This window comes from Schistocerca nitens, chromosome 3 (genome assembly GCF_023898315.1).
Source record: "Schistocerca nitens isolate TAMUIC-IGC-003100 chromosome 3, iqSchNite1.1, whole genome shotgun sequence".
NCBI lineage: Eukaryota > Metazoa > Arthropoda > Insecta > Orthoptera > Acrididae > Schistocerca > Schistocerca nitens.
The window spans coordinates 883615737-883632240 of NC_064616.1; the positions used below are offsets into that span (position 1 = coordinate 883615737).

Sequence of the window (16504 nt, forward strand, 5' to 3'; positions counted from 1 at the left end):
ACATGTGCTCGACTGGAGACAGATCTGGTGATGGAGCAGGACGAGGCAATATGTCGACACTCTGTAGAGCATGCTGGGTTACAACACTGGTTTTTGGGCGAGCGTTATCCTGTTGGAAAACACCCATTGTTATGCTGCTCGCGAATGGCAGCACAACAAGACGAATCACCAGACTTACGTACTTTTTGTAGTCAGCGTACATGGGGTAACCACGAGATTACTCCTGCTGTCGCACGGAATCGCACCCAGGACCGTAACTCCAGGCAGACCCTCAGTTGGCCTCCTTCTAACCGACATACGTCCATAAATGGCGCCGAGGCAGAACCAGGTTTCACCAGGGAATATAACAGACTTCCACCTTACCCTCCAATGAGCTCCCGCTTGACACTACTGGAGTCGCAAAGGACGATGGTTTGGGGTCAGTAGAATGTACGCTACAGGGCGTCTGGCTCGGAGCTGCCCTTGATATAACTGATTTGTAACAGTTCTTTGGGTCACTGTGGTGCCAAATGCTGCTCAAATTGCTGCTGCAGAATTCAGTACGATGCGCCAGAGCCATACGCCGAACGTAATGGTAAACCTGATTTGCACCGTCATAGTGGCGTTACTAGCCCCACTCTTATGTGCCCGGTGCGAAATCTGAATATACATCATCTGTCAGATGTAGAAACACGCTTACCAGCTTCCAATTATGTCACACAACTGCTTCTTGGTGCTGAGATTTTTTTTCCGTTAGTGTATATTGCACCGTCTACACGATATATCCAAGAAATAAAACCATTAAACGGTTGTCTAGGCTTGCAACTACACATAAAAGTAATAAATATTTGAAATTTCTGCTTCGTGAGTCTTCAAAACACGCAGAAGTCGAAGTACCAATCACAGTATCAAGTTCTGCGTCTACAATTAACTATCGCAATCACGGTCCTGCTAAAGGCCCCGAAGAGTGTTACAGAAAAAACGTAGCCTTGTCTTTCTTGCGTTATGTAAGAAACTAACTCCAAGTTAGGTTTAAGAGGCATCAAAATTAAATTAAATCCCTTCAGAGCATAATTCCCAGAAAATGCGTGAACTGCAGTACCGAAGATATACTGAAGTCGGTCACCAGAACCTTCGTCTGCAATTGGAGAATTTGCCATCCGGAAAAAAAGCCTTAAAGAAGAATCAACTACAGGACCAGAGAACGCTTTGGCACAGTTAGACATATGCAATTCAACCTGCCTAAGAAACAGTGCACATTAAAACAGACTGAGTCGTCTTCCCTTCCTGTCTGTGCACCGCAGCTTTCCAATTCATCCACAGCAAGTACTAAATCACTTTTTTTTCAGCTGCCTAAAGGTAAGAGCTAACAGCTTTACTGTGTTTGATCTTTTGCGTAATAATATTAATTATTTGGTCGGAAATTAAATAAGAAAATGGTATCTTTATAACATGGAAAGAGACCATCCCACAAACAAAACTCTGAATACGCCCATGGCCCCATTACTCGGAAGCGACAGTTCATTATAATAACACGAATTTCCGCGTGAGAAAAAATCGGTTTCATGATGGAAAGAGATGAGTTCTAAATATCATATTTCTTCGCAATTACTGGTCAGATTTCGAAGAGTGAAAAGCCATTGAATTCAGCTCTTTAACACCTACTACACTAGCAGCAGAGATTATTGTAGCTCTGTTTCAGAAAGCGAAGCTGATACCGATATCTCTATAGTTAATATAGCAATGAAAAGGTCATACCTCATTTAGTGAGGATTGTTTCACTACTCATTCGGATAGAAACACCGTTTCGATAACTTAAACGGACTAGGAAGTTCAAATGGTTCAAATGGTTCTGAGCACTATGGGACTGAACATCTGTGGTCATCAGTCCCCTAGAACTTAGAACTACTTAAACCTAACTAACCTAAGGACATCACACACATCCATGCCCGAGGCAGGATTCGAACCTGCGACCGTAGCAGTCGCGCGGTCCCGGACTGCGCGCCTAGAACCGCTAGACCACCGCGGCCGGCGACTAGGAAGTATCGGGGGTGAACAGTTTAGCTGAATCATCCTATATAATAAGAGAATACCAATAATAACACAGAAAAACAATGAATTCTTAATTTGTGTGGCCATAGTGCCCGTAGTTGCTTTACAAGTCTTATTTTTGTTTTCACTCTTGCACGTTGCAACTACAAAAATGCGTGACATTTTCACCAGACGCGTTTCGCTATATTGAGGTAAAGCGTCATCAGTGGTCTGTAAATAAGCTTTTTACATTTTCATTTGTTTTTAGATCGAAAAACAGTTCGTTATGAATATGTTGATTTGTACTTACGGTGAATTTCGCTTGATTTCTTGCTTACATCGGGAAATGCCTTCTACTAGCATATTGTTGTTTTTCTACACTGGAAAATGGTTCAGATGGCTCTAAGCACTATGGGACTTAACATCTGAGGTCATCAGTCCCCTAGACTTAGAACTACTTAAACCTAACTAACCTAAGGACAACACACAAATCCATGCCCGAGGGAGGATTCGAACCTGCGACCGTACCAGCAGCGCAGTTCCGGACTGAAGCGCCTAGAACCGCTTGGCCACAACGGCCGGCTTTCTACACTAGACACTGATAATTTGGTCTAATTTTTAGTTGTTCTGCAGCACTATGCATTTCTTATGTTGTTGCTTTTTTTTACCCTTCACGTAATATGGAAAAGCATATCTATTGTGGAGCATAGCAGGATGTTTATTTACAGAATGTAGATTTAGCCTTTGTTACGTAAACGCAATTTTATTTCAACGAAAAGTAATAATAACCAGTAATTTATAAGTTAAAAATCCATCTTTCAACAGAAATGCCTACTGCTAACTAAGCCAGTATCAGTTTAAAGACCGAGCGAGGTGGTGCAGTGGTTAGCACACTGGACTCGCATTCGGGAGGACGACGGTTCAATCCCGTCTCCGGCCATCCTGATTTAGGTTTTCCGTGATTTCCCTAAATCGTTTCAGGCAAATGCCGGGATGGTTCCTTTGAAAGGGCACGGCCGATTTCCTTCCCCATCCTTCCCTCACCCGAGCTTGCGCTCCGTCTCTAATGACCTCGTTGTCGACGGGACGTTAAACACTAATCTCCTCCTCCTCCTCAGTTTAAAGCCCCGATACAGAAGATGGAAGGAAAATATGTACTTTATTTCATAACGTCTAATCTCGTGTCGTGTGTCCGTTCAGTGACCCATTATTTCTGTGTACAGAGGACTTCGCTCGTACGGACGATTCCGTATCATGTTAGGCCACACCGTGTGGCTGTGACCGGCGTTAAAGGGTTAAGGCGTAGATTAGTTCCGGATATGGCCTACATCCTGTCGGTTCTTGAAACAATGTAGTCGACCTGTAGCGCGAGCGGCAGACCAGAGTCGCACTGCCACCACAACTTTATCATCTTGTCCAAATTCATCGTGTCTCTCGGTCGGCAGGTGCCAACATTATGCAGCGCGCCACCTTTGCACGTTATTACGGCGGTGCCTGCAGCTGACGGGACTCCGACCAAATTGATGATCTCATTAATCATCGATAACCAGCTAGCGGAGTTGCAGGTTCTCTTGGGAGCCTGTGTCCCACATCACCCTGGACGCATATCATTGCACGAATTCCCGCCACTTCAGAGTCCATTACGGCAAGTGGTTGCTCGCAGAGCTTACAAAATATCAGTAAGAGCTTAACTCACTGCCTAAGTAATGTGCCAAAATTTGTAATTTAAACTATCATTTTTAGTAGTAAATCTTCAAAATGGTTCAAATGGCTCCAAGCACTATGGGACTTAACATCTGAGGTCATCAGTCCCCTAGACTTAGAACTACTTAAACCTGACTAACCTAAGGACATCACACACATCCATGCCCGAGGCAGGATTCGAAACTGCGACCGTAGCAGCCGCGCGATTCCAGACTGAAGCGCCTAGAACCGCTCGGCCACACCGGCCGGCAGTAAATCTTCCAGGAGCTGTTAAAATCTTCTGACTAGATAATTTTAGAGCATTTGGTTTTAAAGTATCGGGTGAACCAAAAGCTCATAAACATTCGGAAATTTGAAACTTCAGGGAATAATGTAGGTGCAGAGGTAAAAATTGACACACGCCCTTGAAATGACATGGGGTTTTTATTGAAACCAAAAAAGTGCACAAATGGCCAAAAGATGGAGCTTTGTATGATAAAAATACAAATTTTTGGCAAAGACGATGTTCTTTGTAATAAATGTTCATCATGTCGGCCGTCATTCATCAACAATACCTTCAGTCGAGGGAGACTGTTGTGAGCAGCACCGTACAGTCTGTCAGTAAGCACGACGAGAAATTGCCGTCGGATATCGTCTTTTAGCATTCCTAATGAGCTCTGACGATGACGGTAGATTTACGATTTCAAGTAACCTCACAACCAATAATCAGACGGATTGAGGCCTGGGGACGTGGGAGGCTAAGAATGACGGAAGTTATCGTCACCGAACAACGTACGCAAGAGATCTTTCACACGTGGAGCAATATGCGGTGGAGCACCATTCTGCATAAAAGTGGCACCTTACAGCAGGTGTTAATCAAGCAGGCTAGGGACGATGCGATTCTGTAAATATATCACCGTACCTCACACCCATTTCGTTGAACAGAATGGATAGTGTCTTGAAAGGAGGATAGCCGGCCGCGGTGGTCTTACGGTTCTAGGCGCTGCAGTCCGGAACCGCGGGACTGCTACGGTCGCAGGTTCGAATCCTGCCTCGGGCATGGATGTGTGTGATGTCCTTAGGTTAGTTAGGTTTAAGTAGTTCTAAGTTCTGGGGGACTGATGACCTAAGATGTTAAGTCCCATAGTTCTCAGAGCCATTTGAACAATTTGAAAGGAGGATATAAGATGAACATCAACAAAAGCAAAACGAGGATAATGGAATGTAGTCGAATTAAGTCGGGTGATGCTGAGGGACTTAGATTAGGAAATGAGACACTTAAAGTAGTAAAGGAGTTTTGCTATTTGGGGAGCAAAATAACTGATGATGGTCGAAGTAGAGAGGATATAAAATGTAGACTGGCAATGGCAAGGAAAGCGTTTCTAAAGAAGAGAAATTTGTTAACATCGAGTATAGATTTAAGTGTCAGGTAGTCGTTTCTGAAAGTATTTGTATGGAGTGTAGCCATGTATGGAAGTGAAACATGGACGATAAATAGTTTGGACAAGAAGAGAATAGAAGCTTTCGAGATGTGGTGCTACAGAAGAATGCTGAAGATTAGGTGGGTAGAACATATAACTAATGAGGAGGTATTTAACAGGATTGGGGAGAAGAGAGGTTTGTGGCACAACTTGACTAGAAGAAGGGATCGGTTGGTAGGACATGTTCTGAGGCATCAAGGGATCACAAATTTAGTATTGGAGGGCTGCGTGGAGGGTAAAAATCTTAGAGGGAGACCAAGAGATGAATACACTAAACAGATACAGAAGGATGTAGGTTGCAGTAGGTACTGGGAGATGAAGAAACTTGCACAGGATAGAGTAGCATGGAGAGCTGCATCAAACCAGTCTCAGGACTGAAGACCACAACAACAACAACACCTCACACCCATCACGCCGACAGAATATCATGTGCCGTTTGTGACGGGCTGTCCAGCGGCATCTGCTGGCCGTTCTTGCACTTGTTTTTTATTTAAATAAAACCCCATGTAATTTTAGGCCTACGGGTCAAGTTTTACCTCTGTACCTACATTATTCCGTAAATTAGTGTAGTTTCAAATGTTAACGGACTTTTAGATCACCCTGTAGATCAGGGATCGGCAACATGACGATCGCGATCTACTGGTAGATCCCGAGTGATTATTTGGTAGATCGCGTGAGTACTGAGAGTGCAAAAGAAAAATTCTTGAATAAAATCGGCAATTGTTTTCCGTAGCAGTAAAAATGCGAGCTCGTTCGACACAAGTTGTTTTGTTTGTTAATAACAGCGTAGAACTGGTACCAACATCTACCTTGAACCTCTAAAATCTTTTGGCACATTAGTAAAATCAGCCGCCACGTGCGTGCCACTCGTTGCTGCACTGTTTCACTCATCTTTGTCAAATGTGTTCGATATGTGTCAGGAGAAGGCGGTGAGTTTCGTGCTGTGTACTACCAACTTCTGCGGTGTAATAGAGCGTGGGAAGGACATAGGTAGAACTTTTTTGTGCCGTCAGTACGCTGCACTGATTATCCGTAGTTGCAAATCTTGTTGACACTTTTCGAGAACGTACGAGTAGTGCAGCGACTTCACGCATAATGGGCTGTGTATCGAAAAAAAACAGTAAAATTTATCAGTTTCATTACGAATGGGAACACCAATTTTTCGTAACAGAAAGAAATAGCACATGCACTGTTGTAAAGTTAGTCTAAAAAATTAGGACTTCAAAGAAGACATTTCAAAGAACAACAGTATGGAGATTTACTGCTCCACACTGAAGTGCGTAGGCTCAGCAAGGGGAAAGTGCTGCAACGTTTCTACATCTACATCTACATCTTTACTCCGCAAGCTATCTGACGGTGTGTGGCGGAGGGTACTTTGAGTACCTCTATCGGTTCTCCCTTCTATTCCAGTCTCGTATTGTTCGTGGAAAGAAAGATTGTCGGTATGCCTCTGTGTGGGCTCTAATCTCTCTGATTTTATCCTCATGGTCTCTTCGCGAGATGTACGTAGGAGGGAGCAATATACTGCTTGACTCCTCGGTGAAGGTATGTTCTCGAAACTTCACTAAAAGCCCGTACCGAGTTACTGAGCGTCTCTCCTGCAAAGTCTTCCACTGGAGTTTATATATCATTTCCGTAACGCTTTTGCTATTACTAAATGTTCCTGTAACGAAGCGCGCTGCTCTCCGTTGGATCTTCTCTATCTCTTCTATCAACCCATTCTGGTACGGATCCCACACTGGTGAGCAATATTCAAACAGTGGGCGAACAAGTGTACTGTAACCGACTTCCTTTGTTTTCGGACTGCATTTCCTTAGAATTCTTCCAATGAATCTCAGTATGGCATCTGCTTTACCGACGATTAATTTTATATGGTCATTCCATTTTAAATGGCTCTGGTTCAAATGGCTCTGAGCACTATGGGACTTAACATCTTAGGTCATCAGTCCCCTAGAACTTAGAACTACTTAAACCTAACTAACCTAAGGACAGCACACAACACCCAGCCATCACGAGGCAGAGAAAATCCCCGACCCCGCCGGGAATCGAACCCGGGAACCCGGGCGTGGGAAGCGAGAACGCTACCGCACGACCACGAGATGCGGGCCCATTTTAAATCACTCCTAATGCCTACTCCCAGATAATTTATGGAATTAACTGCTTCCAGTTGCTGACCCGCTATGTTCTAGCTAAATGATAAAGAATCTTTCTTTCTATGTATCCAGAGCACATTACACTTGTCTACATTGAGATTCAATTGCCATTCCCTGCACCATGCGTCAATTCGTTGCAGATCCTCCTTCATTTCAGTACAATTTTCCATTGTTACAACCTCTCGATACACCACAGTATCATCCGCAAAAAGCCTCAGTGAACTTCCGAACCGCAAGGTCATTTATGTATATTGTGAATAGCAACGGTCCTACGACACTCCCCTGCGGCACACCTGAAATCACTCTTACTTCGGAAGACTTCTCTCCATTGAGAATGACATGCTGCGTTCTGTTATCTAGGAACTCTTCAATCCAATGACACAATTGGTCTGATAGTCCATATGCTCTTACTTTGTTCATTAAACGACTGTGGGGTACTGTATCGAACGCCTTGCGGAAGTCAAGAAACACTGAATCTACCTGGGAACCCGTGTCTGTGGCCCTCGTCTCGTGGACGAATAGTGCGAGCTGGGTTTCACACGATCGTCTTTTTCGAAACCCAAGCTGGTTCCTACAGAGTAGATTTCTAGTCTCCAGAAAAGTCATTATACTCGAACATAATACGTGTTCCAAAATTCTACAACTGATCGAAGTTAGAGATATAGGTCTATAGTTCTGCAAATCTGTTCGACACCCCTTCTTGAAAATGGGGATGACCTGTGCCCTTTTCCAATCCTTTGGAACGCTACGCTCTTCTAGAGACCTACGGTACACCGCTGCAAGAAGGGGGGCAAGTTCCTACGCGTGCTCTGTGTAAAATCGAACTGATATCCAATCAGATCCAGCGGGCATTCCTCTTTTTAGCGATTTTAATTGTTTCTCTATCCCTCAGTCGTCTATTCCGATATCTACCATTTTGTCATCTGTGCGACAATGTACAGAGGGAACTACAGTGCAAGCTTTAACCGGCTATGAAACTGTTTTTGCAAGAACAAGATGAGAATAGTCTGTCAGCTTGTATTGAAGATTCTCTCTCGCTTATGAATTTGCTTACTTAATTGACCTAACAGAAAAGCTTAATGAGCAGAATTTGAAATTTCAACGCAATGACAAAGATATTGCTGATATGACATCTGAAATAAATTCTTTTACTGAAAAACTGTTTTTTGGGAGTGCTACTTTAAGAGGCGTGAATTAATACATTTTCCAACTCTGGAAACACAAATAGAATTTAGTGAGATATCTTACAGTAGTGAATGTCATGCAGTAATGATCTTCAATTTGAGGGATGATTTCACTGATCGATTTTCAGACTTCAAAAAGATTTCAGTGGTAACCCAGTTTGTATCTTTCCCTTGGGTTAACATTGAACTATTGAATATATCTTCTCACATTGAAAAAGTTTTTGACATAGATAGGGCAGCTCTTGAACTTGAAATAATATCATTAAAAATGATTTGTTTCTCAAAAGTGTTGCAGAACCCAAAACCTGTTGGCCTCTAATTCCTCGGGAGAAATAACCTATCTTACTTAATGCTGCTGTTAGAATAAAGGCCTTGTTTGCTTCTACCTACCTGTGTGAATCACTGTTTTCAAATATGAACTTTATTAAAAATAAACACAGAACAAGGGTGACTGATGAACATCTGGACTCGTGTATTCGACTAAGTGTAAAAAGTTATACACCAAATCTGAAGGTCATTGTTGACAAAACAGCTACTCAGATTTCACGTTAAACGTAAATTAATTCTTGTGTTATTAATGTAAGAATAAATTTGAGAATATTATAAAATAAAATTATTATGTTTCGAATAAATAGTGAAGATTTAAAATTTTTATTTGAAATAGTTGTTTTACAGTACCGGTATCCAAAAACGTCTTCGGTCCCGGGTTCGACCCCAGCCACTGCCTAAATTTTGATAAATAATCAGCATTGGCGGCCGAAGACTTCCGGCATAAGAAGTCAGCCTCATTCTGCCAACGGCCTTGTCAAAGAGGGCGGAGGAGCGGATAGAGGTTCAGGGCACTCTCTTGTCCTAGGGGTGGGAAATTGCCCCTAAAGGCGGAAGAATCAGCAATGATCAACGACATGAGGATGCAGAAGGCAATGGAAACCACTGCATTAAAGACACGTAACGTGTATCCACAGGACATGTGGCCTGTAATTGAAGAAGTATCATGATGATCTCTCCATTGGCAAAAGATTCCGCAATAGTCCCCCATTCGGATCTCCGGGAGGGGTCTGCCAAGGGGGAGGTTACCATGAGAAAAAGATTGAATAATCAACGAAAGGATAACGTTCTACGAGTCGGGGCGTGGAATGTCAGAAGCTTGAACGTGGTAGGGAAACTAGAAAATCTGAAAAGGGAAATGCAAAGGCTCAGTCTAGATATAGTAGGGGTCAGTGAAGTGAAGTGGAAGGAAGACAAGGATTTCTGGTCAGATGAGTATCGGGTAATATCAACAGCAGCAGAAAATGGTATAACAGGTGTAGGATTCGTTATGAATAGGAAGGTAAGGCAGAGGGTGTGTTACTGTGAACAGTTCAGTGACCGGGTTGTTCTAATCAGAATCGACAGCAGACCAACACCGACAACGATAGTTCAGGTATACATGCCGACGTCGCAAGCTGAAGATGAACAGATAGAGAAAGTGTATGAGGATATTGAAAGGGTAATGCAGTATGTAAAGGGGGACGAAAATCTAATAGTCATTGACGACTGGAATGTAGTTGTAGAAGGAGTAGAAGAAAAGGTTACAGGAGAATATGGGCTTGGGACAAGGAATGAAAGAGGAGAAAGACTAATTGAGTTCTGTAACAAGTTTCAGCTAGTAATAGCGAATACCCTGTTCAAGAATCACTAGAGGAGGAGGTATACTTTGAAAAGGCCGGGAGATACGGGAAGATTTCAATTAGATTACATCATGGTCAGACAGAGATTCCGAAATCAGATACTGGACTGTAAGGCGTACCCAGGAGCAGATATAGACTCAGATCACAATATAGTAGTGAAGAAGAGTAGGCTGAAGTTCAAGACATTAGTCAGGAAGAATCAATACGCAAAGAAGTAGGATACGGAAGTACTAAGGAATGACGAGATACGTTTGAAGTTCTCTAACGCTATAGATACAGCGATAAGGAATAGCGCAGTAGGCAGTACAGTTGAAGAGGAATGGACATCTCTAAAAAGGGCCATCACAGAAGTTGGGAAGGAAAACATAGGTACAAAGAAGGTAGCTGCGAAGAAACCATGGGTAACAGAAGAAATACTTCAGTTGATTGATGAAAGGAGGAAGTACAAACATGTTCGGGGAAAATCAGGAATACAGAAATAGAAGTCGCTGAGGAATGAAATAAATAGGAAGTGCAGGGAAGCTAAGACGAAATGGCTGCAGGAAAAATGTGAAGGCATCGAAAAAGATATGATTGTCGGAAGGACAGACTCAGCATACAGGAAAGTCAAAACAACCTTTGGTGACATTAAAAGCAACGGTGGTAACTGATGTGTCGGCAGCTGGGCCAACACCTTGTAGATCGAAGTGGCTGAAAGTGCACGCTAAACTAACGCAGACGGGCTTGAAGTACTGGAACAGGAGACTTATTAATGAATAAGAAGAAAAGTACGTGGGTGCTTGTTACTTAACTTTAATGAATCCTTGGAATACATCTCTCTTGAATTTTCGTTAGCTATAAGCACTGATACAAATGGCGCCTTGCTAGGTAGTAGCTATGGATTAAGCTGAAGGCTATTCAATCTGTCTCTCGGCAAATGAGAGGAAGGCTTCGTACGTCTGGTCGCAAGCTATGTCGTCCGTACAACTGGGGCGAGGTCTAGTCCGTGTCTTGTGACCTGCCATGTGGTGGCGCTAGGTTTGCGATTACACAGTGGCGACACGCGGGTCCGACATGTACTACAGGACCGCGGCCGATTTAAGTTACCACCTAGCAAGTGTGGTGTCTGGCTGTGACACCACAGTAACATTAAGAGTGCAACGGGAATTCCACTGTTAAATGCAGAGGAGAGAGCAAATAGGTGGAAAGAATACATTGAAAGGCTCTATGAGGGTCAAGATTTGTCTGGTGTGATAGAAGAAGAAACAGGAGTCGATTTAGAAGAGATAGGGGATCCAGTATTAGAATCGGAATTTAAAAGAGCTTTGGAGGACTTACGGTCAAATACAGCAGAAGGGATAGATAACATTCCATCAGAATTTTTAAAATCATTAGGGGAAGTGGCAACAAAACGACTACTCACGTTGGTGTGTAGAATATTTGAGTCTGGTGACATACCATCTGACTTTCGTAAACGCATCATCCACACAATTCCGAAGACGGCAAGAGCTGACAAGTGCGAGAATTATCGCACAATCAGCTTAACAGCTCATGCATCGAAGCTGCTTACAAGAATAATATACAGAAGAATGGAAAAGAAAATTGAGAATGCGCTAGGTGACGATCAGTTTGGCTTTAGGAACAGTAAAGGGACGAGAGAGGCAATTCTGACGTTACGGCTAATAATGGAAGCAAGGCTAAAGAAAAATCAAGACACTTTCATAGGATTTGTCGACCTGGAAAAAGCGTTCGACCATATAAAATGGTGCAAGCTGTTCGAGATTCTGAAAAAAGTAGGGGTAAGCTATAGGGAGAGACGGGTCATATACAATATGTACAACAACCAAGAGGGAATAAAAAGAGTGGACGATCAAGAACGAAGTGCTCGTATTAAGAAGGGTGTAAGACAAGGCTGTAGCCTTTCGCCCCTACTCTTCAATCTGTACATCGAGGAAGCAATGATGGAAATAAATGAAAGGTTCAGGAGTGGAATTAAAATACAAGGTGAAAGGATATCAATGATACGATTCGCTGATGACATTGCTGTCCTGAGTGAAAGTGAAGAAGAATTAAATTATCTGCTGAACGGAATGAACAGTCTAATGAGTACACAGTATGGTTTGAGAGTAAATCGGAGAACGACGAAGGTAATGGGAAGTAGTAGAAATGAGAACAGCGAGAAACTTAACATCAGGATTGATGGTCACGAAGTCAATGAAGTTAAGGAATTCTGCTACCTAGGCAGTAAAATAACCAATGACGGACGGAGCAAAGAGGACATCAAAAGCAGACTCGCTATGGCAAAAAAGGCATTTCTGGCCAAGAGAAGTCTACTAATATCAAATACCGGCCTTAATTTGAGGAAGAAATTTCTGAGGATGTACGTCTGGAGTACAGCATTGTATGGTAGTGAAACATGGACTGTGGGAAAACCGGAACAGAAGAGAATCGAAGCATTTGAGATGTGGTGCTATAGACGAATGTTGAAAATTAGGTGGACTGATAAGGTAAGGAATGAGGAGGTTCTACGCAGAATCGGAGAGGAAAGGAATATGTGGAAAACACTGATAAGGAGAAGGGACAGGATGATAGGACATCTGCTAAGACATGAGGGAATGACTTCCATGGTACTAGAGGGAGCTGTAGAGGGCAAAAACTGTAGAGGAAGACAGAGATTGGAATACGTCAAGCAAATAATTGAGGACGTGGGTTGCAAGTGCTACTCTGAGATGAAGAGGTTAGCACAGGAAAGGAATTCGTGGCGGGCCGCATCAAACCAGTCGGTAGACTGATGACAAAAAAAAAAAAAAAAAAAAAAAAAAAAAAAAAAAAAAAAAAGAAACTGTAGCAACTGAATTTTTAAAAGTAGATCATTTTGATATGATGGTACGAAACAGTAGATCGTGAAGGCATTGTGGTTGCCTACTCTGCTGTACATGATCAAAAAAAAAATCTGGTGCTCTCTACTTTTCTATTTAAATTCCTGGGTGAGTTCTACGGGAATACGAGCAATGATTCGTGTGCTAGCTTACGCCGTCGCCAGCAAACCGGTCGGCATTAGGAAACATTGTATAGCAGGAGCTGAACTAGGCGCACCTATGACAAGAGAAGACCAAGACACGTTCGCAGGCTACGCGCCGATAACGCCTCCTGGGCAGCGTGCATATAGGCCGCCGCCGCCGACCGAGCTGTCTCAGTCTCTCGATCTCTCAATGTCAGCACCTCGGTACGTCGCATCGGGACTCAGTTCGCCTTGCACATCAATACGTCACACTGTGCTCTAGCTGTTTGTGTATGAGAAATCGGTTGTAAACTTTCTTTATGTCAGCACATTGTAGGTGTTGCCACCGGTGCCAACCTTGTGTGAATGCTCTGAAAAGCTAATCATTTGCATATCACAGCATCTTCTTCCTGCCGGTTAAATTTCGCGTCTGTAGCACGTCATCTTCATGGTGTAGCAATTTTAATGGCCAGTAGTGTACATGGACATGAACCAGATTCAAGAATTACTACAGGTTAACTGATTGGTGTCAACCACAAAATTTCAGTCTGGACTTCATTGAAGTTAAGTACTGAATTATTTCCTATAATAAAGTGTATTTTATCCACGTGTGCATTTCGTGTAGTAGTGAGAGGAAACCGGCCATCAACCTATCATACCGCCCTCTCCTCATCAAGCCGGGAGCCACAAAACGTTAAACTAGGGCACAGCTACAGCAATTCGAGTCATCACCGGATTGTGTCAAAAATTTACAGGCACACACGTAAATGTCCAGTTCCATTCCGTTTGGTGATGAGGTTAGTTCCTAACTAGATAGACTCCGTGGGTTTGGTGACGCTATGCCCATATCAGCAAGTCAATAGGACACATTCATGGTATTCATTAAAAAAAACTTTATGGTAACAAACAATTTAGCGATGATTTAAAACCAGCCATCAGTGAACAATCACAGATCAAGCTGTATCCATTTCTGAGTCCAGGAGGACTATTGAAGAGAATGGCTTGTGCTAGTATTTTCGCCAAAGGGACCTCACGGACGCGGATTTGCAGTTGCCACTAGACGCAAGTTTCGTATTGAACACGATATGAGATATACGAGTATAGCCGTTTACCCTTTGGTGTGGCTAGCGCGCCGCTCATATTCCAGCGCTGTTAGAGCAACTGATCCACGTAAATTCCTAATGGCGCTAATGACTTAGGCGGTGTTATTGTAAGAGGAGCAGCGTAGAAGCAGCACGTGCAAAACTTTCAGTTGCTATTCACCCGTTTACAGCACAGCGGTTTGCTCTACTAGCTAGACAATTATAGTTTCTGCGTCGACATCGACATAATTACTCTCAGTTCACAATTCAGAGCCTGGCAAAGGGTTTATGGAACTGCTTTCATGCTGTTTCTCTACCGTTCCACTCTCGAACAGCGGGGGAAAAACGAACACTTTAATCTTACCATGCGAGCTCTAATTTCTGTTACTTTATTATTATGATCATTTATACCTATGCAGGTGGGCGTCAACACAATATTTTCACACTGTGAGGAGAAAATTTTGCGAGAAGATTCTGCCGCAACGTTTTTTACTTTCATTTTAATGACTGCCACCCCAATTCACGTATAATATCCGTGGCACTTTCTCCCCTATTTCGCGAAAGTACTAGAACTTTTTAGATGTTCTGCGTCAATCGTACCTGGTGCAAATCCCACACGGCACAGCAGTACTCCAGAAGAGGACGGACGTACTTAGTAGATCTGTTGCATTTTTTAAGCGTTTTGCCAATATATCGCAGTTTTTGGTTTGCTTTACCCACAACATTATCTATGTGATGGTTCCATTTAAATTATAATACTTAAGTATGTAGTAGAATTTACAGCATTTAGTCTTGTGTGATTTATCGTGTAACCGAAATTTAGTACTCATGTGGATGATTTCACAGTTTTATTTTTTAGCGTCAATTGCCCCTTTTCGCAACATAAAGATAGATTTCTAAATAATTTTGCAATTGGTGTTTATCATCTGATGACTTTACAAGGTGGTAAACGACAGTATCACCTGCAATCAATCTAAGAGCGCTGCTCTGATTGCCATCTAAATCGGTTATGTAGATTAGGAGCAGCAGAGGCCCTATAACACTTTCTTTGGGAACGCCATTTGTTACATGTGTTTTGAATTGAGCATTCAGTATTTAAACCATAGACTGAGTAGTAGGGCAACAGGGATGTCACCCCACCCTCCATTGTTGCCAGATGTATCCAAGATGGCGGCGATGATGTCATCCAAGACAGCGGCTTTTGGCGGTAAGTTTGAATTTTGGCGGGAAGATAGGTCAATTAGGCTACCTCCACTAACCTAACCCCCCTCCCCTCGTTCAGAAGAATGGCAGGACGTACAAATTCCAACAGGATAATGCATCACACCTCTACTAACCTAAGAAAACTGCAGGGAGATACGTCACTTGGACTACCTCCACTAACCTAAGTCACCCGACCGCCACCTCCTCCTAGGGATTCGTGGGAAAATGACTCAGCCAGCATTGGGCTCCTGGAGAGAGGAAGGAGTGTACTTTATTTATTTTGGAACAATTTATTTAGGGATGGAGTATATTTCTCAGAGTGATACAGAACACACGCTCTGACATGCCACACAGCATACAGACCTGCAAACTACTCCTAAATAACTCATGTATAACGCTCTACACATTCGCTTGCTAATTGTAAACTGTCAAAATAACCCATTTCACAGCCTACAGACATGCAAACCACTCGAAAAGAATGCAATACACTTATGTCCAGAGAGCCAAACAACTCATAAATTGTCAAAATTATAATCCATCTAAAAGACTCTGCAAACATGCTTGCTAATCGTTAAATGTCGTAATCATGCACCAGGCTTTATTTAAACAATTAGAGATAGCACCACCATCCAGTGTGTTTGCCAGGAGGTCCGCACTCCAACTGACCTAGTACACAGTACCTCCGACAGAGGGCGCTGTCGTCCATTCCGTGACGTAATCCAAGATGGCAGCCATGACATCAGCTTATGACGCAAGTACCATTATCCAAGATGTGACCGATTTCTTAGGATGAACATTCTACCTGTGCATGCTCGACCTGCAGCGCCGGTGACCTGTGCAGTGGTTATTCACGTTTCCTGTTAACCGTAGGAGCTGTCAGACTGGAGATGCCTGTTGGAGTGCAGCAATGTAGATGAATTAACTGTGTTGTCCTCTAGACGATCGAATAGCGAACTAATTTTTAGTATGTTTTGGATAGCTTCCGTGATTGCGTGCAAATCTGAGAAGATTGAATATGGTGGTGCGTTTGTGCTGGAATTTGTTCGGTTGACTGCTTC

The 16504-nt window shown here is 43.0% G+C and overlaps 1 protein-coding gene and 1 non-coding gene across 2 annotated transcripts in view; one reads left to right on the forward strand and one right to left on the reverse strand.

Annotated features, from left to right (window-relative positions):
• LOC126249803 (uncharacterized) overlaps nucleotides 1–16504 on the reverse strand; it is a 619524-nt gene that overhangs the window by 566809 nt on the left and 36211 nt on the right. The gene's annotated exons all lie outside the window — the stretch shown is intronic.
• On the forward strand, nucleotides 2878–2950 carry Trnaa-cgc (transfer RNA alanine (anticodon CGC)). The gene has a single exon. It is a non-coding gene; the product is annotated as a tRNA-Ala (tRNA).